At 43.6% G+C, this 27,593-nt stretch overlaps 1 protein-coding gene across 3 annotated transcripts in view; it reads right to left on the bottom strand.

Moving 5' to 3' along the window:
• PCDH15 (protocadherin related 15) overlaps window positions 1–27,593 on the bottom strand; it is a 1,303,618-nt gene that overhangs the window by 907,520 nt on the left and 368,505 nt on the right. Inside the window, exons 1-2 of one of the 3 annotated variants that reach the window (XM_059729932.1) lie at window positions 18,744–18,938; window positions 18,131–18,180 (exon numbers count right to left, since the gene is read on the bottom strand). The exons of 1 other annotated variant lie outside the window; for it this stretch is intronic. The gene's annotated coding sequence lies outside the window, so the exon portion shown is untranslated. Of the gene's footprint in view, window positions 1–18,130; window positions 18,181–18,743; window positions 18,939–27,593 lie in introns of those variants that run through there. One more of the 3 variants, XM_019484297.2, reaches the window with a different exon arrangement.

Below are 27,593 nucleotides of genomic sequence, written 5' to 3'. Positions count from 1 at the left end.
TTTTTTTTTTAATCTGCTGGATATGTTCATGAAGCCCTTTCCCTAGATTTGGAAGTGAAAGAGAACTCCCAATAAATGAAGCTAAGCATCTGCTACATCCAAAGAATATTTACATCCTAATGATGGTAGAAAAACTATTTTTTTTCTAATCAATTCATCATTTCATAATGACAAAGATAGGTTGTGTGCCAAGAGAAATATACAATCTTCCTGTTTTTGTACCAGAGGTCCATGGTTGTCTTTTATTCCTTTCTGTCTACATCCCCTCTAGCATTAATTAACATTAATTATAGCCTCATAAATATAAAATAAAGCCCATTTTTTGTTCAATTACTAGAAGTTCCACAGTTTGTTTGTTTTTTGGGGGGAGGCAGGGGTTGGGAGGAGAGAGAATAACTGTAAGAAAGTTATTTAAGATAATATTTGGTCTACGCAGAAATTAAGGATGACCCATAGCCTTGAACTTCATTTATTTATACTTGTGCAAAGCAAATGTAAGCTGATAATGAATTACAGTGGTAACTTGTTTACACCATCTATTGACTAACTTACATAAAATATAGGTCAGCAGAGAACCTAGCCTCAAGTTTTGGTTATCAAATGTAGAATCATACAAAATTAGGGTTGGAAGGGACCTCAGGAGGTCATCTAGTCCAACCTCCTGCTCAAAGCGGGACCATCCCCAGCTAGGTCATCCCAACCAAAGCATTGTCTAGCCAGGTTTTGAAAACCTTGAAGGACAGAGCAGGGGTCAGCAACCCCTGGCACATGTGCCAAGCATGGCACGCAAGGCCATTTTGCTCCACACGCCACCTCCAGCCTGGGCTCTAGGAAGCTGCTGGCAGCCACAAAGCTCAGGCTGCTCCCCGCAGGCAGCTGGGAGGCTGCAAGCCGTGCTGCAAGCAGACCGGGATCTGTGGCTGGCAGCAGCTACCAAGAGCCTGGGCCAGTTGCAGCCAGGAGGCTGCAAACATGTGCTTCAGGATCTGGCATTAGCTCCATACCAGCAGGTGCATGCGTGTCTCAGAGCAGACAGTGGGGGAGGCGCCTGAGGTAGTGCAACCCCGGCCTCTCCCTCCCTGCCGGCACAGAGCTGATGACTGGGCTCTGGAGCCCGGTGCAGCTGTTTGTAGCCATCCTGGGGTCTGTGCAGCTACAGCAGCCAGCCTGCAAACAGCTGCACCAGGCTCCACAGCCCCGGCATCAGCTCCATGCTGGCAGCAACTACATGTGCACCACAGAGCGGACAGCAGGAGGACTGTGATGCCTCAGGCCCTATCCCCGCCATCCACTCGGAAGCGCACGTGTACCTGCCACTATGGAGCTGATGCCAGAGCCCAGAGCAGCTGTTTGCAGCCTCCTGGCTCCAGCCGGCCCAGGCTCTGGCAGCTGCTGCCAACCACGGAGCCTAGGCTGCTTGCAGGGCTTGCAGCGGAGCCCACCTGACTCCCACCTGCTCCGAGTCCATCCCTGGCCCAGCCCACCACCAGGATGAGGCTGGCACCACCCCTTGCCAGAAGCACTGCACCTTTTGTGGGCTTAGCTATGCAGGGTGGGTTGGTGGTTGGGCTGATGGGCAGGCTCTGGGCTGGAACCTCAGTCAGCTGCACTGCAGCCCAGGGGCTGGCTCCCTGGGGAAGCACAGGGCCTCTGGCAGGACCACGGCATTGTTGGGTTGGACTCCATCCAGAGGCCCAGGAACCTGGCTCCATGCGCCTGCATATCTGGTTCTGCATGTTTGTCTGCCTCTGTCTGGTTCTGTGTGCACACACATGTGCCTGGTTCCAGATGTTTGTGTGCATGCGTCTGTTCTGGGTGTGTTCTGGTTCTCTGTGTGCATGTGTGTGTGTGTGTGTGTGTGTGTGTGTGTGTATCTGGTTCTCTCTCTGCTATCCGTTTGCTTTCTCTCTCTCTTTCCCTTATTTGTCTCATTTTTTTTCTCTCTCTCTCATTGCAACATGCTCAACAAAAAAGGAAAACACAACAACAAAAGGCAACATTTATGATTATTAAATATACTAATATGCAGTGCAGACAGCCATGTACCCCCTCCCCCGCCCTCATTTTGTTTTTTCTGGCATGCCAGCATTCCAGCACCTTCCAAGGTTGACACTGTGGGTTTTTTGGCACTCCGGCCAAAAAAAAACATTGCCTACCCCTGGGATAGCGCTTCCATCACCTCCCTGGGAAACCTGTTCCAGTGTTTTACTACCCTCCTAGAAACCATTCAGGATCTGCTCAGGGGATCCTCTTGATGCCTTAGACTATGTCAGGTGCATGATGTGCACTCTGATGAGAGAGGGGACCATCAGATGGCAGTATGTGAACTGACAACTGTAGTGGATGCCCTACATATTCCCCGGATACTAGAGGTCACAGATGAGGAAGTCTGGACTGGAACTTTAGTAAATAGGGGGCCTGTGCCCTGCCCAGACTCTGGAGGTGGATCTGAGGAACCCTCCCCCAGAGGAGCTGAAGATCCTGCATCAGCTGCCCCAGGTGAGAATGGGATAGGCTACAGAGCACCAGACCCAGAGTGGGCAAAGGCATTGGGAAAAGCCTTGAAGGAGGCCCTCCAGCCATCACCTGAGTTGGTTGCCTACAAGAAGCTCTGCATATTTTCAGGGAAGGATCCACTCCCCCCAGGGGAAGAGACTTTTGAGGCTTGGCATTCCCATGTGATGGAGACTTTGGCCTCGTGGGCAGTCTCAGAAGAGAGGTGGAGACAGCTGCTGGAGAGTCTCCGAGATCCAGCTTTTGAAGTGGTTCTAATGATTAAGCAAGAAAGCTCCAACATTTTGGTTCTCCAGTATCTTGAACTTCTGTCTAGTGTCTTTGGAAAATCAGTGCAAACTAAGGATTTGTTTCTGGAATTTAATAGGACATACCAACAAAAAGGGGAAACAGCCTCAGCCTACATCCTGCAATTAGAGAAAGTGTTACAGCAGCTAGTGGTCCAAGGAGGACTCATTTGGGAGACGACTGGCAAGGTTCGCTTGCAGCAGCTCCAGGTAGGAATACTTTATGATGAGCAAATGGTAAGGGAACTCAAGCTCACTGGGAGGAGAGAGGATCCCCCTACATTTGGGCAGTTGCTTTGGGAAAATCAGGGAGACTGAAAGCCTACAAGCCGTAAAGGCCTCCATCAAAGCGGTAACACTAGTGCCAGCCTGGGAATTGGCTGTGGCTCCATGCCCACCATGAGCATTGGTTGTCGAGATGCCGATGGCACCTGACTTTGACAACGATGCCCCACAGCCACTAGCCATGCTACACCAGGAATCCCAAGTGACACAGGGAAATCAGCCCAGGACATCCCAAGGCTCACCAGCTATCAGGTCACAATGGCCAAGCCAACCCAAGAGGAGAGCAAAATTTTATTACAGGTGCGGGGATGACGGACATTTCAAGCACCATTGTACAAGTCAGAGAAACCCGACTCTGGTATGGCAGTGGCTGCAGGCAACAAGGGAGGAGCCGGGAAACAGTGGCGAGACCTGGGGAAGAAGCTGACATGAGTTGCAGCTCCCCCAGGCTCTGACAGTCCTGGAACCAGAGCTCAGTTTCCCCCAGGACTAGTGGGACCTAGGGCAGAGGTCCCTGTGGTTATAGAGGGACGGAAGTGTATTGCTGTGTTAGGCAGTGGGTCACAAGTAACTATTATATTTCAGTCTTTCTATGACAAGTTTTTGAAGCATTTACCACTGGACCCCGATAAAAAAGGGAGTCAGCACAGACCCAGATAAGATCAATGCTGTGGCAACGTGGCCAAGGCCAAGGAACTTCCAGGAACTTAAGCGATTCTTGGGATTTTCTGGGTAGGGTATTACAGACGATTTGTTCAGAACTATGTCAGATTGGCAAAACCCCTAAATGACCTCACTCGGGGATATCAGAAGAGAAGGAGCCAGATCCATGGTAAAGGAGATTTGTCTAAGGCAAGAGCAGGCAGGCCCCTGGGTTTGCAGGACCTATTAGAGTTATTTGGACCGTGATGGGATGAAAAATGTGAGTGGGCATTCAGAGCCCTCATCTGGAGTTTGACACATGCCCCAGTATTAGTTTATGCAGACCCACAACAGCCCTTTGTATTGCATATGGATGCCAGCCTTGAGGGGTTGGGGGCTGTGCTATATCAAGAGCACCAAGGAAAATTAAAACCCATTGCTTTTCCCAGCCGAGGTCTAGTAGACAGTGAAACTCGGTACCCAACACATAAGCTAGATTTCCTTGCACTCAAGTGGGCGGTGACTGACAAATTCAAGGACTATCTGTATGGGACCCAGGTTGAAGTTTGGACTGATAACAATCCACTGACCTATGTACTAACAAGTGCCAAGCTGGATGGAACAGGGCACCGCTGGGTAGCAGCATTGGCCAATTACCACTTCAGCTTGCATTATAGAGCTGGAAGGAAAAACATAGATGCTAACACCTTATCGCAACAACCATATAAGCAGGAAAAAGAAATAGTAACGGTGTACGAGGTGCAGAGCATTTGTGGTTTAGAGAAAAGAAGAACATCTGAGGCAGACAATCTATTTGACTGTGCATCAGAAGTGCTGGGCCTGCCACCAGACAGTGTCCCATGGGCCATGGTGGGTTATGTGACTCTAGATCAATCGCCGCTGCCACAACTCGATGCCATGGGATAGCAGTGAGCTCAAGAAGCTGACCCTGACATAAAAGAAATTTTAGAAAAAAGGGAGGGGACCTGTCAAAGGAATTCAAGCCTAAAACACTTGGTGGCCAACACCTCCTTTGTGAATGGCCCCGACTGAGTATCGTAGTGGGAGTGCTGTACTGAATGGTAACCACCCCTGATGGGGGCACTCACAAGCAACTAGTGCTGCTCCAAGAATACTGGACACTGGCACTGAGAGCATTGCACGATGACCTTGGGCACCTTGGGGTCGAGCGAACACTGTCATTGGTTCAGGACCGATTTTATTGGCCTGGGATGGCCAGAGATTTCCAAAAGAAATGTGAAACTTGTGCATGCCGTGTGCAGTGGAAAACTTTGCCGACCAGGATGGCTTACCTGCACACCATCCACAGTTCAAAGCCCTTGGAGCTGGTGTGTATTGACTTCCTAACTATTGAAACCGATCACAAAAACATCAGCAATGTACTAGTAGTCACAGATCACTTTACCAGGTATGCCCAAGCCTACCCCGCCAGGGACCAAAGGGCCACCATTGTGGCAAAGGTTCTATGAGAAAAGTACTTTGTGGTGTATGGCCTTCCTGAGCAGATCCAATCTGATCAAGGGCAAGACTTTGAAAGACACCTATTAAGAGAAATTTTCCAGATGGCTGGCATCCAGAAGTCATGGACCACTCCCTATCACCCCCACTGGGACCCTCAGTCAGAAAGGTTTAACCTGACTCTCTTTAATATGTTGGGTACGCTGAGGAATGAACAGAAGGATTGTTGGAGCCAACACTTAGCTTTTTTGGTGCATGCATACAATGCTACCAGGAATGATGCCACCAGAGCCAGCCCCTACTCATTCATGTTTGGAAGGGAACCTCAGCTACCGATAGATCTCTGCTTTGGGGTTGACAAGGACCAGGATGAGACTGTATCATATGGACAGCATGCCCAAAAGCTGAGGGAGAGACTGCAGCGAGTGTACCAACTGGAAATGGAAGCTGCCCATCTAAACACAACCTGGCACAAGCAGAGGTATGACCTTTGAGAGCATCCACAAGGCCTACAGGTCAGAGATAGGGTGCTGCTGAGGAACCTTGGGGTGACAGGAAAACAAAATTGCCGATAGGTGGCAGCCCTCTCCTTACATTATTGACAGGCAACTTGGGGATTTACCAGTCTACAAAATACACCCTGAAAGTGGAAGTGGCCAAGAAAAAATTGTGCATAGGAACTTGTTCCTTCCAGTAGGGGAGTTGGTGGGACCCCCGTTGACAAGAGAAAGGGTTCATGAGTCCCCACAGAGAAGTACCACATGGCGGCGGATTCACTGTGCAAAGCAAGAAGGGCATGAGCCCACTGGACGCTGGCATGAGCCCAATAGTGAGTCTGAAGAGGACTATTCTGAAGGGCTAGACCTAGGTACTGGGGTCGCCTGGTATCATTGGGAGCTTCAGGACCCCATGGACCACAGTGTGGGGCCTATCCTGGGGGGGTTCCTCTCAGTCCGGGGAGAGTAGTAGCCTGGTTCAGAACATGACAGGAGCCTCATCAAATCCTACTGCAGACAACATCTGTGTGGAACAGGAGGGTGATATTAACTGGGAACAGGAGATGGAGTCCCCACGTGGTCAGGGTTGGGGTCCTGATGGCACTGAAATTAGCTCTAAGGAGATAGTGCTCGATACACCCTGGCCCATTCAAATAAGGAAAGGAGTATCACGGCTGATGGACGATGCCCTGGGAGTCAGCAGCAAGGTCTCCATTCTTTGCCATGGAAGTACTAAGTGACTGAGACTGCATTCCTTCTGGTTTGCTGGGACAGCAAACCTTGATGCGGGGGAGGATGTAGCAGCATTAAAAAAAAATGGACCCACCTGAAAGAATGGGAAGGGCTGCCCTGCAGAGAGACAGAGTTTGTCCCAGCAGGGACACTGTAGGCTCTGAAGGCAAGTGAAGCTGTTTGGAGGCAGCCCTGTTGGAAGTGGAGGAGGTGACGTAACCCCAGCAAAGTTTTGAAATAGAGCTGTTAGCAAAAGCCCGGGAAGGGCCCTGGCCTGGGATTGGCCGAGAGGCTTGGATAAAAGGGGGCAGCAGTTTTCCCATGAGAGAGGGAACAAGAGAGAGGAGCTGAGGGGTAGGCTGGAGACCAGAGAGAGAGTTTCTACACAGTGGTCCCTCAGAGAGCCCCTGGTAGAGCCCTGCAGAAGCAGCAGCAACAGCTGTACCAGGAGTGATACAGTATCCAGTTTCTCTCTCCGGCCCAGGAGCACTGGGGCAGCAGGACCAGAGAGGGGCTGTTTGTGTGGAGACTCTGAGCCTGGGAAAACCCACCTGCAGCAGCTGGGTGAGCACAGCAGAGCCAGGGGGAGACTGCTGGAGACTGCCGTTTTCCCTAGTGGGTGAGGGGCCCTGGGCCAGGCAAGGCCTAGGGAGGGGTTGTGTTTTCTGGAGCTTTGAGGCTCTGCAGGTGAAGAGAGCTGCTACAGCCTGCAGCCCAGACTGCTCCCTGCTGAGCCAGAAAAGTGGGGTCAGAGGCAGGGGAGGCTGTCTTGCAGGGATTGAAGAGAAGGAGTCGCCCCCTTCTGCCCGGAGACCTCTGGAGCACGGAGAGGGACACCAGCACCAGGGAGCGCCCACAGACCCTATGCAGGGTCAGACAAAGCCGCTCCCCGAGACACCCCGCCAGGGACAGTGCACATAGGATCCCCAGTACACTGTGTGCAAGTGAGAGACTGTGTAAATAAGTTTGTGAGGGTTTATTAGTTGGTATATCAATGTGTTTATTTATTGGTTGCTTGTTATTTTGTAAATAATTAAATCTTATAAAACTATTTACAACTGTTTGTGAGGGTACTTGACTGTAAAAGGAGGCTCTCCACTCGGGGACCCTGCAGCAGCTTCCCAGGGGGATTGGGCAGGGCTACTAGTTACTGGGTACCCCAGGATCCCACTATTTAGGTGAGGGCATGTGTAGTGTTGTGCCCAGGGTTACATGTCTAAGTCACTCTGAATCCTAGTCTTACCCTTCAGTGTATCTACTATTCCCCTCAGTTTGGTGTCATCTGCAAACTTCCTGCAGGTGCACTTTATGCCATCTTCTAGGTCACTGATGAAGATATTGAACAAAACATGTCCCAGGACCGACCCCTAGGGTGCTCCACTTAATACCAGGTGCCAATTAAACATTGAACCATTGATTACTACTCTCTGAGACCAATGCTCCAGCCAACCACTTTACAACCACTTTTTATTTATCCATCCCATACTTCCTTAGCTTGCCTGCAAGAACGTTGTGGGCGACCATATCAACAGTCTTGCTAAAATCAAGGTATACCACATCCACCAGTCTCCCCACATGCACAGAGCCAGTCACCAGTCATAAAAGGCAATCAGGTTGGCCAGGCATGACTTCCCCTTGGGGAATCCATGCTGTTCCTAATCACCTTTTTTTCCTCCAAGTGTTTACATACGGATTCCTTGAGGATCTGCTCCATGATTTTTCAAGGAACTGAGGTGAGAGTGACTGGTCTGTAGTTTCCAATCACTCAGGCCCTATCCTGATCACCATGAGTTTTCAAAGATGATTGCCAATGGCTCTGCAATCACATCAGCCAACTCCCTCAGCACCCTTGGTGTATCCCATCTGGCCCCATGGACTTGTACACATCCAACTTTTCTAAGTAGTCCCTAACCTGGTCCTTCACCACTGAAGACCTCCTTTACAAACTGTGATGCCCAGTAGGACTGTGCAAAGCTTCACGTGGTGATTCAATTCAGACAAGATTCGGCCCAATTTGGTGGCCGAATCTCTGAATCTGAATCAAATCAGGTCCAATTAAAAGGTCTGAATTGATTCAAAGCTCTCTGAATCTTTGGAAAAGACTCAGAGAGCTTTGATGATTTGGGCAGTCCCTAGTGGCTGCAGCAAGAAGCTGCAGCTGACACTGAGCTGGAAAGTATCAGGGGTGGAGGAGGGGTGACTGGGAGAGGGGGGAGAAGACCATGGGGGAACTTCTGCCAGTGCCCCCAACCTCCCCCAGCCCCCCCACGGCTGCCCCCAACCTCAGCTCCCAGTGCTTTAAAGAAAAGCCCCATTGGTGCTGCCAGTTGGAGGAGAGATCTCTACTGCCCCCACTGCCCTACACTGCATGAGGGGATCTGCATGAGTCTCCTAACCCTCTTTCTTGCTCCCCCAGACCCCCCATGGCTGCCATACCTAGGCCAGCTCTGACCCTTTAAGGGAAAAGAGAGATGAAGCCACAGGAGAAGCCACCATGGCTGTCCTGCCTGGCCCCAGCTTCCTGGCACTTAAAAAAAAAAAGCCCTGCACTCACTGGCTGCAAGAGCAATGATTGGGGCCTCTGGGTGCTCATGACAGAGCACCCCCCCATGAAGTGTGGGGCAGTGGAGATTGCCCCCCCCACCCTGCCTGGCACATGTATGGTAGTTGCCCCATGGCATGGGTGTAGCTCTGCTTGTCAGGGTGCTGTGTGCTGTCTGGGAACTGGGGATGAGCACTGCCAGGTTCTGACTGGCAAGTGGAGCCACCCCAGTTCCTAGGTGATTTGAACCAGGGGTTGGGGAATTGAACTGATTCATTTCCCTAGCCCCCAGTTTGATTCTTCAGCCCCTAGTTGGATTTCTCTTTTCTTTTAAGTGCCGGGCTTGGGCCAGGCCAGGGAAGCCATGGGGGCTTCTCCCATGGCTTCTCCACCTGTGCCTCCCTCTGCCCCAGTGGGGGGAGCCACGGGGGCTCTGCCCTGCTGCTGCTTGCCAGCCAGCACAGAAAATGTGGGATGCGAGTGCAACATTGCTGGGAGCAGGGGCTCTGCCCTGCTTCCACTTGCCCCCTTCCACCTGGAGTGAGCCATGCCCACATCCCTGCCCTCTTCCCCCCCCCCCCCCGCCAGCTAAGCGAGTGGCAGCAGGGCAGAGTGTCCGGTCTCAGTGCTGCTATGCCTGCATTCCATGCACCCCTGCCCCCGCCACACCCCCCTGCCCAGCTGGGCAGCTTGTCCCAGACGTGTGAGCTAGTCTATGCCCAAATCTCCCAAATCAGTTTGGATGCTTCAGATCAATTCAAAGATTTTACTTGGTCTCCCAATCCGATTCAGATTCGGAGATTCAGTCCCTGAATTGGGCCAAATCTCCTCCGAATCAAATTAGCTACTGAAGCTTTGCATAGCCCTATTATGTACCATTTATAAACAGATGCTAAAATGACAGCAACAGAAACTAGGTCTTTGGTTAATGCCTAGGATAAAGCTCAGTCAACCACAATGCAATACTACACATTAGTTTACCCTGTTCTCCATCTACTATCTTGAATCAGAGATGTTCCATCTGAATGTGAGAGAATTGATTTTGCCACTGAATGTGAAAGCTATCTTATGTGCTGAAATTTAATTTTAGACACAGTCCAAGTATACATCCATACATTTAGAAACACACTGCCCTGCTTTGACTTTCATTAATCATAGGATGGATTGGAGACACAATATATAGTTACTACTTGTTACCTGACATGTTGAAACTCCTCACTTCTATTTTAAAAGTGATATGACTTGTTTTTTTTTCCATAGCTTAAGATATCAACTCTTATCAGGTTGCCAACATCATTGCTTATGAACAGAGGCCATATTTAAACTAGTTTTAAGTCCCATGAGCAATCAGTGATCTAAGTATTCCTCTGAGAACAGACTAATTCTCAAAATCATACAGAATACAGCTTCCCAATGTTCCAACTCACCCTATTCATGGTATCTGGCTTTGGGCGTTACCACCTCTAAGTTCAACCTAAACTCTCCTCCCCAAATGTGAATACCCCAGGAAACATGCAGTCATTTGTTACCCTCCACTTCAGGCCCCAGTAAATTTAATTTGAGTAGAAGTACCTAAAAAACAACAGGAACATTTATTTTCATAAGTCTTTTGGCATGAAGAATAAGAGAAAAAGCACAGCCCATATATAGCACTGAAGTTTTAAGATCATTTTACACAGCAACAGGAGCATTCCCTCCCACCCCCTTTCTAACACAAAGCTGCTTAAGGTCATTTAAGACCCTAAATAACTGTTAAGTAGAAGCAGTTAAGGGCCAAAAATAATCCATAATGGCTGCAAAGCCACAGGGTTGGCAATATTCAAATAAGAATGTGATTTCTGAAAGGAGGGGGGGATAGTATCTATGAAAAAAAAAAAACACTTTGTATCATAATCATGCTATTGAACAAACTGCCAGAGACTTAACCTGAGCATTACAAAAAAAAAGTCTAAATGACTTTTTTCATGTTACTAAAGAAAAGGCTGGGATATTTGTTCTTGGAAACCTGAGTTTTGTTCTGGTTTGAAGTAATGAAACCCAATAGATTCATTTCCTTCTGTCTAACTAGCAGAAACTACTTATCTAGTAAATGAAGCCAGCATAATATTTGGTCCAAGTAGTGGCCTACGCCAAGGAATAGAAAAGGCCCAGTCATTTAACTACTCTCCATTGGGGAACCTGAATTGAAAATCAGGAAAGTGCAGAATGAGGGCAAAAAATGTACACCTACGGGATGGTGCTGGTCATATTAATGTGAATTTGATAGGATAAATTTGTGAAATTGTGATATCTTGACCACAAGATAAATATGAGCCACCAAAGTGATGCTGTGGCTGGCAAAGCTAACCTAACTCTGGTGTGCATCCACTGATGCATCTCAAGCAAAACCAGGTAAGTCTTCCTCCCACTTTACTCAGCCCTGGTGAGACAGCAGCTGGAGTACTGTGTCCAGTATTGGACCCCCCCCACTTCAGGAAGGATGTGGAGAAGCTTGAGAGAGTCCACAGGAGAGCCACTCATACGATTCAAAGCCTGGAAGGGACTCCATATGAGGAGAGGCTGAGGGACTTGGGACTCTTCAGTCTGGAGAAAAGAAGTGGGGACTTGATGGCAGCCTACAGCTTCATAAAAGAGGTACATCAGGACCTGGGAGAACCCCTGTTCACCAGAGCTCCCCAAGGGATAACAAGGTCTAATGGCCATAAACTCCAGGAAGGCTGATTTAGACTAGACATAAGAAAAATGTTCTTTACAGTGTGTGTGTCCAAGGTCTGGAACAAACTCCCCCCACAGGTGGTGCCAGTACCTACTCTGGACTCTTTCAAAAAACAGATGGATATATTTCTTGCTGGGATCACTTGATCCCAGCTGACTTCCCACATTTGGTGGCGGGGCTGGACCCGATGATCTCATGAGGTCCCTTCCAGCTCCTAATGTCTATAAAATCTATGTGAATTTGATAGGATAAGTTTGTACAGTAGTTGTTCTTAACATACACAACTGTTGACTGATAAACAGTCTTCCTTTCACGGCCACTAAGGGTCCCTTCACACTAGAACTGTGATTTTAAACTAGCTAGAAAAAACCACAGAGATAACAGGAGTCTCAACATTGCCTCCCTCAAAGGCTAAGATTTAGTCTGTGCCCTGAGTAGCCATCACATAATTATGGTTCTATTATATTGTCTATCCAAGTTCATACACTGGGAAATTTAAAAATGTTCTAATACCTCCTATGAGAGGGGGTGTGGTATCAAAGTCCTCCACAGAAATTCATTTTGGGAAGTCCTACAATTCAGATATGGGATAAAACAAATTTGGGACCAGCCAAACCAGGTATTGTGGTGTGTTATGGCAGGAGGGAAATACTGTTGATAATAAAAGTTACAGTAATCATAACTCACTGTTGCCTTGCGTCCCCATCTGCTTGCTTTCACTTGCCATCTCATATTGTACTCAGATATGAAGGTCTTTTTGACAGGGACCATCTTTCATTAAAATATTGGAAGTTTTAACAGAAGCATCAGGGATTGAACCAGAAATCTCATGAAATATTAATATAATATCAGCTCTTTTGAAAACTCTTAGCCAGAGTGTATATACAGTGTTTGTATCAATGGGTACGACTCTCTGATTAGTGCTTGCAACCACTAATACTGGGTTATATTTTAATACAGTTCTTAAATAATAATAATAATAATAATAATAATAATAATAATAATAATAAAGTTTAGATATATTCATGTTGACAATTACTTAGAAAAAGGGCTGTGTGAAATCTTGCTGGCAGTTTTATTTTGACACTGTTTCGAGTTCAAAATGGTGACAATGCAGCAATGAAACTGAGAGCTTCTAAACAGCCTAAAAATGAAACAAGGGAAGTTGAAACATTTAAAAAATGTCAAAACGTTTTGAGTTTCGAAGCTCAAGCTGGGCTTGCCTTCAGGGAAACAGAAACTAAGGTAAGGAGAGGGAAGGGGAAAAGAGGGGAAAGGAGTGCTCTTATTATTCACTCTGTAGCTGGCCAGTAACGCTCATCCTTCCCTAAGGTACCTTCCAATCCCAGTACTCTGGGGGAGGGATAGACAAACTACATAAAAAGGCAGCATTGTTTAAACTGCCCTGCTTTCTGCCTTGCTATCAGTTAGTGAGCTGTGTGTTCCAGCAGCTCAGCATCAGACAACTATGGCTAGCAGCACTTATCTTCTAAGGGATTCCCTACTTGCTAGCAAGAGGGATTTCAGATTCAGAATACCTTTTTTCTTCTAGGCCCTTTTATTTTATTATATTCATAGAACTCAAAAGAATGAATCAATAATTATATTTGATAGGATTACTGTAGAATTTAATTCATATAGGAAGCAAAATACATTTCTTTCTATACATTTAAAGCTTTGCAGCATACATTATAGAATTTATATAGGGCCAAAGCCATATTTCTATTTGCTTTTATAAATTTCTTCTTTGCACCACACACCTATCTACATTCTTTCACCCATGTTGCCCTGTGGGGTCAGGCCAACTCTCAGGATTTTAATATTGCGTTGTTAGACAGGAGGGTGTGACACAATTGCACATACACATCCACACCAGCCTAGGCATATGCATACTTATCACCAATTCAAGAACATAAAGGGTAGGGAGGCCTGGTGGGACTGCTGGCAGCATGGCAGCCCTGTAAATGTAAGGACCAATGATCCCATGGTGAAGGGTGGGTAGAAGGTACCATAACCTCTAGGAAGCACATGCACAAATGAATGCATGCACACACTCAGTCCTGGCTGGGGAAAGCCCAGACCTGTCACATTTTTGACAGGTCTGAGGCTTGCTGGTTGTTGTGGAGTTGTGAGGTTCCAGGTGAGCTCAGCTTAGCTGCCTGGGATGCCAGCTTTTGCATTGAAAAACCTTTTGTCAGGCAGAGAAAGCACCTGCATTTTGTGCGTCTCCTGGTCCTAGATGAAAGGAATAGCAAAGAAGCCAGAGGCTGGCCTGGCACACAATGCAGGCAAGAAAGCCAGTCAATGAAAATGGAAATGGAGGTGTCAGGGGGTGAGGGACAGTCTGGGGTCGGGGGACAGAAGGGGGATGTAGCAGCACAGGCAGAAGTGCAGAGGTGCCCGGGGAGTCAGATGTGTGGCAGGTTGCAGTGTATCAGAATTCTACTGTGTATATTGAGTCAATGAATATCTGTACCTAAAAGGCTGAAGAAGTGAAGATCAGAGGCCTGGCTGTGAAAAGTGGTTTGTAATTTGTTTCCTCTCAAGATCAAGCCTGAGAGACTGGAGGAAGCATGGTTTTTTGGTGAGGAATGTGCCCCCACAAGTAGTTGGGTTTGGTTGTCTTTGATAGATTCTGGTGTGCAGTTTGTGGGGGTACTAGAGACAGTTGGCAGGTTTTGTGTTTTGAGTTGTATGAAGTTGGCTTCAGTTCTGGTGATGAGGTTAGGTGCTTGTTTGAATGTACAAACCACTTTTCAAAGCTGGCCCTATGAACTGCACTTCATCAGCCTCCTAGGTAGTAGGTACAGAAACTCATGGACTCAATATAGACAGTTGAATTCTGGCAGGCTGCAACCTGCCAGACATCTGACACCCCAGGCACCTCTGCACTTTTACCTGCACTGCTACGTCCCCCATTCCCCCCCACCACATCCTGTCCCTCACCCCCTGAGACCTCCATTTCCATTTTCACTGACTGGCTTTCTTGCCTGCATTGTGTGCCAGGCCAGCCTCTGGCTTCTTTACTATTCCTTCCATCCAGGACCAGAAGACACATCAACTGCAGGTACTTCCTCAGCCTGACAAAGGGTTTTTCAACCTGCAAGCTTCCTAAGATATATTTCTCTAACTATTCGGGGGGGGGGGGGGGGGGTTTCTTAATAAACATAAAACACAAGATAAGCCATCACACATGAGTAACATATATCCAACACAACATCTTTAGTTCTTGCTTTCAATTCCTTTATAAAAAGAAAGGATCTGTGAGAGTTCCATTTGGCTACCTTAGATGTTGCTGGTGCTACTGGTGTTGACTGCTGAGTCACCTATGTTATTTTTACCTACTGCCATTTACAGTGGTGGACTGAACTGAGGCTGTAGGGGAGGAGGAGACCTCAGTGGGGCACACCGCCGTGTTGTGCAGCGGCCCCAGCACCAGGAAGGGCACACCTAACACACACACACACACACACACACACACACACACAGTCACACGGTGAGGGTGCACCTAACAGACATGCACTAGGTGCTCCTACTTGATAGGAAAGAAGAGCCTGACAGTTCAGTTTGCCTGCCTTAACTGCTGGTGCTATTGGTGCTGAACCACCTACATTATTTTTACCTGCTGTCATTTACAGTGGTGGACCAGGCCAAGGCTATAGGGGAGGGGAGGAGGCCTCAGTGGGGCACACTGCCATGTCATGCAGAGGCCCCAGCGCCAGGAAGGGCACACCTGAACAAACACACACACACACGCAATGTCACCCACCCATGTCACAAGTTTTGCCTGCTGTCAAAGGTGCAGGGACCCAGAACCCAGACTACCCCTGCACCTATCTCCTTGACAGCTGGCAGGCTTCATGGCCACAGCAGGGCCTAGCAGGCCTGCAGTAGCTTTTTTTCACCCTAAAAAGAGACACAGCTGGCAGGCTTCATAGGCACAGCAGGGCCTAGAAGCCGGGCCTGCAGTAGTTCCCCGCCCCACTGTGCCCTAAGACAGACACAGTTGTACAAGCACCCATGACAGGAGTTTTGTCTGTTAATAGCCAGAGGTGCAGGGCCCCAGAACCCCCCTGCACCTATCTTCTTGACAGCTGGCAGGCTTTGTGGCCACAGCAGGGGCTAGCATGTGTGCAGATTGCACCCTGCTGCACCTTAACAACACAGTGTCACCCATGTCACAAGTTTTTCTTGTCTGCAGCTCAAGGTGCAGTTTCTCCAAAACCCCTGCATCTATGTCTGTGAAACTTGGCAGGCGTCATGCCATCAGAAAGGGCTACTATTTCTGCAAGTTTCAGCCAAATCAGGTCAGAAATGACAAAGTTATAGGCTGTTTTGAGCTTCCCCATTATAGCCTATGGGCGAAAGGTTGAAACAGTGAAAGCGTTTCGACAAAACAGAAAAGAACAACGGTTTTGAGTCAAAACAAAATTTGAAAGAAATGCTGTTCCATCAAGATGCAGGTCAAAATGGAACAGTGCTGTTTCGCACAGCCTTACTAGAAATCTGGTTGGAAATCTAGAAAGAATAGGGCTCAAAGGGACCTTGAGAGGTCAATTAAATCCAACCCCCTGCCAGAGGCAGAGTCTCTATTGAACCCATCCCAGAAAATCCTTGTCTAACCTATTACTAAAATTACACGAGCAGCCCTGCCACACAGCCAAAGCATAGCACCTTACCTGCTACAGGTAAAGCAGGGCAACAATTATAGCCAATGCCCTGATGCTTCAAGAGTTGTCAAAATATGTTCAAGAGATCCAAGGAAGAGGGCCACACTCCCTTCTACAGAAGATGTCTCTATAGTCTTAGCATCTTGAAATTCCAAAAAAAAATAGTTATAAAAACCCACAGACTCATGCCTACTTTCATGCATAAGCATCGCATTTTCTTTTTCTTTTTAGATACTGTTTTTAGATACTGACGTAATAGTAGTCATAGAAGTTACCTTGTTTGCATTGTATTTAATAACTCAAAATGACAGCACCTGATTTTAAAATTGTAGAACAGAGTTCCAAACTGGGTTTGATGTGATGAAGTACAGAAGCATAATACCAATTCCTAATAAACTCAATATACAACCTTGCTGTATCCAAATACAACAGGAAAAAACAAAATCAGTAACAATGTTAGGTATGGACACTTAACCTTAATTTCAGTCATTTAAGATGAATTGGTTATTTTTTGTATCCAGTACAGATATTGCTGGCAGACAACACGTTCCCACTAGTAACACACACACTTTTTTACCAACCTTATTAAAAAGCTTTACATCACAATTTTATAGGCATTTGCTTTTTGACAAAGCTATTATGCCTGAGCAAAAATGACACAAGGTGACAATACAATTATTCCAACCAGTGATTTAGGACAAGTAGATAACCATAAAGCAGATATCAAGCTCCAAAATTTGGTACAGCTTGCACATTCACCATTCAAGGGTAACTTGTGAAACAGTAATTGGAGCTAACATTCTTGACTCAGCACCTTATTACAACAACTTACAGAAGAACACTTCATTTTTAAGCAGAACAATGCTCTCATTAAACTGCAGACTTCTTTCATAGGGCCATGCCTCCAAAGCCAGGTGGATTGTGTTGCTGAAACTTGAGTACTAGCACAAACAGATAAAAGCATCAAGTAACATGTTGCTATGCAATCCTCTGCCTTCTCAAATTTTTTTATACATACAAGAAAAGGAAGACAGTTTCATTCAGATCAGGGCAACCATAAATATATTACATATAAGCCTCTCTAATTCAACATTTAGCCTTTCAATATTCTACCTAAACCATTTCTAGTTAAGTTGTTTGTTCTCCTTCATTCACAGAAAACAGCAAGTACAAACCTGCCATATTTAACTTACCAGATTTGACAATTAGCTTACTTTAAAACAAGCAGTGAAAGGTAGACTTGGAGTTAACCTTTTACAGGCTGAACATATTATCCTCTTGTAAAAATATTTCTTATATATACTAGTACATTTTAAATATAAGCATTGGTTGCATTATGGAACATTTTGAATATATTGTTTATATACTGAAATATTCATTAATGTATCACATTAATTTTAGTGGATATTATTTCCCAACACTCTTTATCCCCCTTACTTTCCATTGGTGAAACTTTATACATAATTGCATAATGACATTTTAAGTACTATCTTCATAATGACATTCTGTAAGTAAAATATACAGAGCTCTGAAACAAGCCATCACTTAGCTACTTAGCATTATTTCACAACCTATAGTTATTACTGTGCAGACTTTTAAAAATAACACCACAAATTATGTTTGTACAAGCATATAATTAATCAAATAGTATTTCTGAAACCTGCAAAACTGAACAAAATAAAACACTGTTTCTTCATAGTCTCCTTAACAACTAGTTCTCTCATCAAAAGACAAACATCTGAATCAATATTGAAGGCTATACTTACAATACTTTATTAAGGGGAGATATACACAACAGCTTACAGTGCAACAGGAACTGATAAGAAATAAAACATGAAGAGCCAATAATAAGTGTCTGAATGCAGAAGCTTAAGGGGGCAGCAGGGGAGAGAGTAGGGGAGAACAATATGTACATCAAAGGCAGAAGACTAAGTTACAGGAGAGAAACAGTATTTTATGCCCTCAGATACATGTTTTATTTTTAAAACTATTTTTAATAATTTCTCTTTGTTTCTATCTATAAATTGAAAGATGATTTATTTGGCATATATTATGTATACATGCATGTGCACATGCACACACTCACCCCTCACTGCATGAAAAAGCAACTGTTTTAAGACAGTTTAGCTCTTGGCTTTAATTTTAAGAAAAAAAAATAACTTACTTAGCAGTTTAAAGTTTCATGCTTAGCCAGCTTAGGGATATCCAGTAAGTTTCCCTGTCAAGCCTGTTTACTGAGCATCTTTTACAGAACAACCTATTTTCACTATCTAGTTTCAACATAAACAGTGTAAAACGTAGAGTTACTCCAATTTCTTTGAAACATAAACAATTTAGCATAATAATACCCCAAATAATAGTAATATGAGCAACAAATACCTTATCATATTAGACCAGAAAGCACACAATCATTCTCCACGTTCTGCTATGCATTCCAACTGCTTTAGTTATCACAAGCAACTAGCTGTGTACTCCTACTAGGAATTTGTCTGCCCTCTATCTGTAGCTATTAGCTCAGCATGTTGAATCAGTGGCATTGGAGCAACAGCAATTAGTTTTACTGCTCTCACAGCAATACTGGAGAGAGCTGAGTGAGCTAAAGCACACAGTGACCACTGAGCTCTTCACACCAATTAGTAGCAGGTGCTACAGCCCAAAAGACAAATTGGTATCCCACTGATAATCAGATCTAGCTTCTTTAATGTACTGTGTCCAGTTGCCTATTCTAGTGGCTCCTTGTTTGCTTTTTTCTGTCTCATCAGTGGCAAAGAAGCCCAGCAGCTTACATTCATTTACAATGTCACTTGACAAGAAAAGAGTAATCTCTTTAAACCCCTTCCCAGCACAAACAGCTCAGATAGTTAAATGTGCATTATCCTAAATAAGGATGACCAAATCTAAGGGTCAAAAAATAAATATAAGAAAAACAAAAATAAAACAAAAAAGAGAAATATTATTTTCAAAAGTCTTTATTTTTCTTAAATAAGTCACTTGATAAAATTCTCTTTCTGCTAAAAGCAGATGGAGAACATACACGATTTCCATTTTAAAAGAGTAAGATTGTATGGAAACCCAATCAAGCTTATTAAGATATGAATAATTAATAAGACCAGGTGGGACTCCAGAAAGGGCTCTGACCCCATCTGAAACCTATATCTGTAACAGTTTAAAGGGATTCTGATGTTACATAAATTTGTACATCTCTAAACACTGACATCTGAGACTGAAAATTAAATTTAGAGTTGCCGCATTTCTTAATGAAAAGAACTTCAGAAATTAGAGGGAACATAAATAAAATGCAGTAAAAATAGGTTATCTTGGGAGAAGAGGTGGAACCTGGGCCCTTAGATCACCAATTTAAATCAGATGAGAGTGGCAACTATGGCAGCTGTTACCTTTCAGTGGCTTAACTGAAATGATTTGCTGGTTTTAGTAAGTTTCCTAGTGCAACAGTCAGACTGACCTTTGTCAGGAAACAGAGAGACTGAATAGGAATTAAAACTGAAACACATAAGGCAACTTCTCCAGAATACTGCTGAAGCACAACAGTGATAATAGCAGAAAAATTGTCCCCTAGCTGAAATGGCTTTTTAGCTTATTCCGCTTTGTTTAATATCACTTTCTAGACCTACTTAAAAGTATTCAGAAATAAGACTAATGCCTGACTACTATTAAAATAAGGGTGGAGGGAGGGGTGAATACTTGAGAACTTTAAAACAGTATGCTCATAGTTTGTTTGTTTTTTTAAATATTGTCCTAAGTCTATTCCATAATTAACTATGGATGGAGTTTCCACATAAATGGTCTTGCAAACAGTGCATATTCAAACATGGAGACAAAGTGGTATAAACCAGTGGTGCTCAATCTCCAGCCTACACGGCTGTGTCATCCAGTTTGTAGGGATCCCTGAAAGCAGATTCCACACACAGGGTCACTCTGGAACCAGATCCAGATGAAGGGGTCACACTGAAAGACCAATGCAATGATAGATCCAGCCCATGGACCAGCCCTGAGCCACTTCAACCATGGGGCCAAAAGTTTGAGCACCCTTGGTATAAACCAAGCCTAGCATTTCTCTTTATTTTTTCTTTCCTCTCACTCTAGGTTTAATTTATATTAATGTTGATATCCACATTTTGTACAGCATATTTTCATATTTAAACATATATATTCTAAAAATTAATATAAACATATATAGAGAGGGAGATGCTTTTAAAAACAAGCTCCATGTTTTTTTCATAGAGATATAATTTGCCATGATGTAAAACAAGAATTACATAATATACCACATGAACAGGTGATTGCAATGGTAGGCAGGGAAAAAACCCTTAGAGCCCAAATACAATTTTTTGGATTGAATGCTTTGTTTTCCCTGATCAAGAAAATTTCTATTGGGTGAGCAGAACATTGAGGATGAGTATCTGTCATGTTCATCAGAGGACAGATTTCCTGTAAAATTCTGTGTTTAGTTTGCCTATACATATTGTATATTTATGTTACCATACCTGCACTGTAGTTAACACTACTTTTTGCTTATTTATTTATAAATCAATGTTGTGAAAAGGAGATTTTTAACCAATAAAAATGAGTGGTTTATTTTGGAAGTATGAAAAGGCATGTCAAATCAGGCAAGCATTATTCTGCTTCAACTCCTTAACTTAAAAGTTGTTTCATTGTTTAGTTAGAATCTGTAAGGATTCCTATATATTTTCTATCTGTCTAAAAATGTTGTTCAAAGAAAGATAGCACTTTAGAGACTGAATTATCCCAAAAGTAAATTTATCACTATGAGGGCCTCTTACAGGATAAAGAATTTACAGTCATTCTTAAATATACATATGTATCTTTAGGAGGTCTTTAGATATATTTTTACTTATGGATAAGCAGCACTGGAAATATCACCCAGGCAGGGCATGAATTGAAGCCTTCATCAAAGTACTGTAACTAATTTGGTCTCTACAGAGGTTCCCTCACTCTCTCTATCTATTCCTATCAGATTTATTTTAGTGAAGTGAGCTCAACTTACTGTTGTCCAAACATAATTAAATCTACTGACTCTGTATATAATAAAACTTGAAAAGAAAGATATTAACTCACCTTGGGTGCACCCAAAAAGCCTTCTGCAACATTTCTCTCCACTTTCCCAACTGTGGCTACAGTATGTTTACAGTATGTGTAATTTTGTGAATGCAGTGTCCATACTGTAACACATAACTCTAACTTGTTTTAATATTATATAACAATATTTGTTTCCCTTTTTGCTCAGTTTGAAGAACCTAAAGAATCTAAAAATAAAATAACCAGAATCCACAACTCTTGCACACATCTCTCACAGAATGTGGCATATCTCATGCACTAAATGTCCTCACAGAACGTGAATGGGTGAAACAACCACAACACCCCAGAAAGAATAATCATTGAAAAAAGATAAAAGACAAAGACACCCAAGGACCTAGTGGGAAAACTTTTCACAGAAGAATCACTCCATTTCTGACTTTACAATTCTTATACTCAAGGGTCATTTACAAAATCCTTCAGAAGATGGGTTTGGGAACATCATAGCTTTACTAGCCCCTGAACACCATGGACTGAACGCTGATTTCATGACTTGTTATAATCCAATTGTTGTTACTTTCAGGCCAGGTATAGACATTACACTTGTAATGGTCTAGATTGATATGGGGTGGCACATTAATAATTATGGCACATTAATACATGTGTAGACATGCCCACAAATGCTTATTTACACCCATAGGCAACAACCTACTTCATCAGATGGTGTAAATGGATATGGCATCTACAGTGTCACCCTGTTGTACCTTTAACATATGAAGCTAACACTAATCATTATTTTATCTGATATATAGCTTAGGCAGTATTTCGATCTTCCACAAACATGAAGAAGGGCACCTTTTGCCCCAAGACTTGTCTAACATCTGTCTAACATCTTTCCCAACAATAACACCAAAAAACCTTGTTTCTTGCACACTTCCTGGAACACATGCCAACTTTACTGAAGAAGCTAAAGAATAATCTTAAGAAACATATTTTATTTTAGGCAGAGGATAATAAAGGGTGACACCTTAAAAATGAAAATGGTTCAGAGAGTTAAGAACTTTCATAGGCAACAACCTACTTCAAATATTATAAAATGACAGGTAGAAGAACAGCTTTTATATAGAAAGGCAAGAGACAAGGGTATGGAATGCTGCTTAGATAAGTTGACTTGAACAGGGCAGCTAACACCTGGAGGGATGCTAGTCCAAGTAATAGGATAAGAAATGAAGGTCCCTCTTGAGATCATGGTTAGTATAATGAAGTCTATGGATGATATCTTGTTCTAAGTTTTGCATTCAAGTTGGTTTTTAAAGTTTCTTGGTTTAAGGATGGCTACTCTGTGATCAGTGATGGAATGTCCGTGGAGGTTAAAGTGCTCTGCCAAAGGCAGTGTATTTCTAGAACTGATCTCTAATCTGTGTCTATTCATTCTTTTACATATTTCCCCATCTGGCCAATATAAACAACAATGTAAGCAGGTGCCAATCTATATGATATTGGTGCAGAAGTCTGTACATGAACACAGGATGGTATATTTCATGTTGTTCAGTTCAAAGGTGTATAGTTTGTGTTGATGAGGGGGCATAACTGGCATCTGGGTCTATAGAAAGCCTTTGCTATAACTAAGAGCCCAGTTAACTCCTTTCTGAATTGAATAATCACTGAATTGAACAAGAGAAAATGAGGAAACTTATATGATAGCCTTTTCATATTAAATATGAAGGTTCCAACCTTTCCAAACATTTGCACATATGCTTCATGTTTAAGAGTGTGAATCCTCACAATTAAGTCAATGAGAGTAGTTACATTATGAAATTAGTTACATTATTAAATTTAATACATATGTCTAAGTAAGTGTTTCTAGGATTAAGGATTAAGTTGCTTGTTATAATTATTTGGGGACAAAAAACTGCATCATTTTATCTTTTTTCCTGAAATAAAGCACGTTTCTTCTTTTTCTGACTTTTCCTGCCCAGAAGAGGAACTTAATCGCTGTAACTAAAATGATTTTAGGGAGGGGAAAAATTAAAAACTGCTTCTAGCTTAGATCTTGTATTTTCAATTTTGTTAGTTTTGAGCCTGGAGTAAAGGATTTGGCTGAGTTATAAATCCCTGTAAATAGGAGTTTATAATAAAATGCTGACAGACTCTTAACTACAGTAATACTAGAAGGCTCATTAAAACATGCCATTGGGCATTCTTATAAAAATCCTTCTTTGTGACCAACTCCACGTAAAGTACAATGTGGCAAAAAGCAAGCTGAATTTGCACAGAAACATGTCACAAAGCCAAATATCTCAAGTGATTCTGTTGGAACTCCTTTAGTTATTTTTTGTTGCCAACCGACAGGGTATAATCTTGATTAGAATTCAGACTGGAAGAAGTGGTGCGAACTGGGATGTATTCCACAGAGGCCTGCAATCTGCCCATCTGTTCACAGTGAGGGATTAAATTAAATCCCATTGAGCTTTTATATTCACAAATCCAGAAACAGCTGTAATTGGTTATTTAGCAAACTGAAGTTTCTGTTGCTTTTACAGTTTTATATTATCAAGGCAAGTTGGTACTGTGAATTAAAGATCTCGCTTGTTCAGTGAATCTATATAAATATTATTTGGATGAAAATCATAGTAAGTTGCTATTCTGTATTTCAGTTTTTTATTAGAGTGGATCTCCATTACTCTAAAAAATTCTTAAAGCTAATTGTATTGGCATTTATACAGCACTTTTTGGACAGATGTATCTCAAGCACTTTATAGCGCAATGAATTACAAGTTACTACTACTCAAGCTGTTTGCAAACAATCAACTACGTTTTGCATACAGTAAAGAAGATAGTCATAAACATTTATATTCATGCTAGTTGATCTATGCTAGGATTAACTAAGTGAGAAAATGTGGCCAAAGACAGTTCTATTTTTGGAACTGTTTAGTACCTAGTTAAAGGACCAGCAGGTTTAAGAGCACTGTAACAAGGTGGTCTGTCCCTTTAAGAGAAAAAGTCAACCCCTTTGAGGAAGCCCAGTGGTGGAGTACTTAGACATAGGGGCTAGGGAAAGACATTCAAAAAGCCTGAGCCTGAAATGATTCAACCTATGCAGGTTAGTCTGACCTGACTAGGCTGAACTGGTTTGAAACTGGACAGACATTCTCCCTGGACTGAAGAAATTTAGGCACATGCCTGCAGTGGCTCAGGCTAGATGCCAGGGGGGCCTAGAGCTTCCCTTCCCTTCTTCATATTATATCTTAAATTAAATGAAACTGATGGTACTTCATTTCCTTTTTTTAAAATTCTATTCTAAATAGAATTTTAAAAAAAGGAAATACTTTTTGCCAATTGTGCATGCACCGCTGAGAGGGTGGGTGGCAACTGGCTGCATGGGCCCAGGTTGCATGGACCCAAGTTTGAGCCACTCCTGGGGAAGTTTGTGGCAGTGGTGAACACACCCCAGCTGCCTGAGCAGTGGAGCTTCCCCATGCCTCCCTGCCAGAGGGGGAAGCGGATGGTCATGGGTGGTGGTGCTCCCCTGCTGCCTGTCCCCAACACCCCCCAGAACAGCTGGCAGGGAGGGGGAGGTGGATAGGCAAGGATGGAGGGAGGGGAGTAGAGCAGGAGGAGGCAGGGGCTGGTCACGGTGGCAGCTGTTGTTGGGACCAGAAGGCAGGGAGGGAGGGAAGGAGGGGAGTGGGAAGGGGGCCCCCAACAACAGTCGGCACGGAGGGGGAGGTGATGGGGTGGGAGGGAGGCTGTGTGGGCCTGGGGCAGGGGAAGGCAAAGGGTGGGGGGTAATGGTGGCAGCTGTTATTGGGCAGCAGGGAAGGAAGGGAGGGAAGCGCGGAGGGAAGCGGGGTCATGGTGGCAGCATCCCCCCACTGCCCAGCCCCAACAACAGCCAGCAGGGAGGGGGAGAAGGTGGGGAGGTAGGGAGGAAGGGTACTGGGGAGGGGACGCAGGGGGAAGCCCTGCTGCAAGGTGGAGGCAGGCGTGGAGAGGGAGCCCCTGCACCAGAGGCTGGAGGATGAGGCAGCAGAGGCAGATGGAGACTTTACATGGCCGACCCTGAAGGGTGAGCAAGCGGCGAGGTGGGAGGTCATGTAAACACTCCCTGAAGTCCATCATTCATGACAGGCAATTAGCTAGTGTCTAAATAAAGCTGTACATTGAAGTTAGAGCTGTAGGGAGTTGTTTAGCAGAGATTTAAAATTGTTTATTTTTTAAGCAAGTTACCTCCAATATTAAAAACACTTGTTTATGTTCATTTTAAGGCTTATTAAGTAAGTTTCAGGTTGGCAAAGAATACGTCAAAGTGCTATAAGCAGACAAGGCAACAAAACTACCAAAATCTGACATTTTTTCTTTTGTCAATTAATTTAATACTAGTCGAAGATGTTGGACTGGCACTCATGGAATTGGAATTGGATTACTTAGCAACATAACAATGAAAGTACTTTGCCAAACTAACATTCCTCTGAATGTACATTATTCAGTTAAGAGTGGAGTTTCATTCCCAAATACCAATTTGGAATTAGATTATCTGGATGGGCTCCAAATAACAATGATGACTTGAACAACAATCACAATAGCATTCCGAATTATGCTGAAACTATCTGTTTGTCTTAAAAATACACAACACGGTAATGATTTCTACTTTCACCATTACCAAAGTTAGGGTTGGACCCAACAGCCTTAAGGAACCACTCCCTTCTCCCTCCTTGAGTCAAAGCTTGAGAGATGGGTTGGGGGAAAAGGAAGGCAAGATAAAAAGGAAGTAAAAAATGAAACAGAAGACTTTTAAATGATTTATTGTTTTAAAAGAACAAAGAGAAGAGGAGATTACCTAGATACGCCAAAAATGTTCTTTCTAACTGTAATGGGATTTTATATATACATATATGTTTTCCACATTTCTCCTGGGTTGTCAGCTTTCCTACTTGTTTTGAAAAAGGTGAATATGAGATGTTTATCAATTAAATATTTTAATTGGTTGTAATTAAATGCACTAAAACTTGCAAAATATTGACTATGTAATATTTACCATAGTATTTTTTTCTCTCTCTTCCATACCTCTCTGCCCCACTGATTTCTAGTGTTGCTATCTCCATCAATTTATAGTAATTATTTATTCCTTTCAGCCTAAAGATTTACTCTTCAAATATATTGCAGTGGATGCTTATATATTTGTGATACATTTTCTAACACAGGAGTGAAAGGCTTTGAACTGTGGAAAATTAACTTTGGAGCAACAATTTGAACATTTGACTTGAATTCCTGCAAAATGCTTATTGCAAAGAAAAACATCAGGTTGCTTTTATTAAGTTTTACACACAAATGGAATATTTTAAAATCATTTCTGCTTCCACTGTTCAATAAAAATGTAGCCTCAATTTAATTCTTAGATAATGGAGAAACACACATACTTATATATACATATGAATATGCTAAGAAGTTGATTATCTAAGAACATTTTAGGGTATTTACACTTATGATACACCCACACATTATATAATTATTTTGCATTTGGAGCATCTTGCCTGAGCAGTTGTGCATTTAGAAACATGTATGCAGTTCCTTTTTGGAAGAAATCCTGAAATATCTTTAAGTATCTATACTTTTTAAACATGGTACTGATGCATGGGTCAAAAAAATCATTAATTGATTCATACCCTTTCAACTTGGTAGGTAGGGGTGGGTGTGTGTGTGTGTGTGTGTGTGTGTGTGTGTGTGTGTGTGTGTGTGAGAGAGAGAGAGAGAGTGAGAGTGAGAGAGTGAGAGATAAATACCGCCCTACACCCCCAACCTGGACTAATTTCTTTTAATTAAAGAAAAAATGTAAACCATAGCTCTTCTGTACACAGTTCAGGGAGGGTCCTGGTATTCATTCAACTTTGGATTAGAAAGATGTTAATTTGTCTGTCCTATTTTCCATACTAGTTTCATAGTAGCTAGGGTCAGGAGGGACCTGAGCAGATCTAGCCTGACCCCCTGCCACAGGCAGGAATGCTAGGTTCACAAGACCCCAGACAGGTGATCATCAAACCTCCTCTTGAATTTACCCAAGGTAGGGGTGAGGATCACTTTTCTGGGAAGTTGGTTCCAGATTTTGGCCACTCTAACTGTAAAATATTGCCTTCTGATCTCTAACCTAAACCTTATGTGGATAACCTGTAGAGG

Source organism: Alligator mississippiensis, chromosome 6 (assembly GCF_030867095.1).
Source record: "Alligator mississippiensis isolate rAllMis1 chromosome 6, rAllMis1, whole genome shotgun sequence".
In the NCBI taxonomy this organism is placed as follows: domain Eukaryota; kingdom Metazoa; phylum Chordata; order Crocodylia; family Alligatoridae; genus Alligator; species Alligator mississippiensis.
Note: the sequence above shows the minus strand (reverse complement) of the source record. Positions and strands in the feature narration are given on the sequence as shown.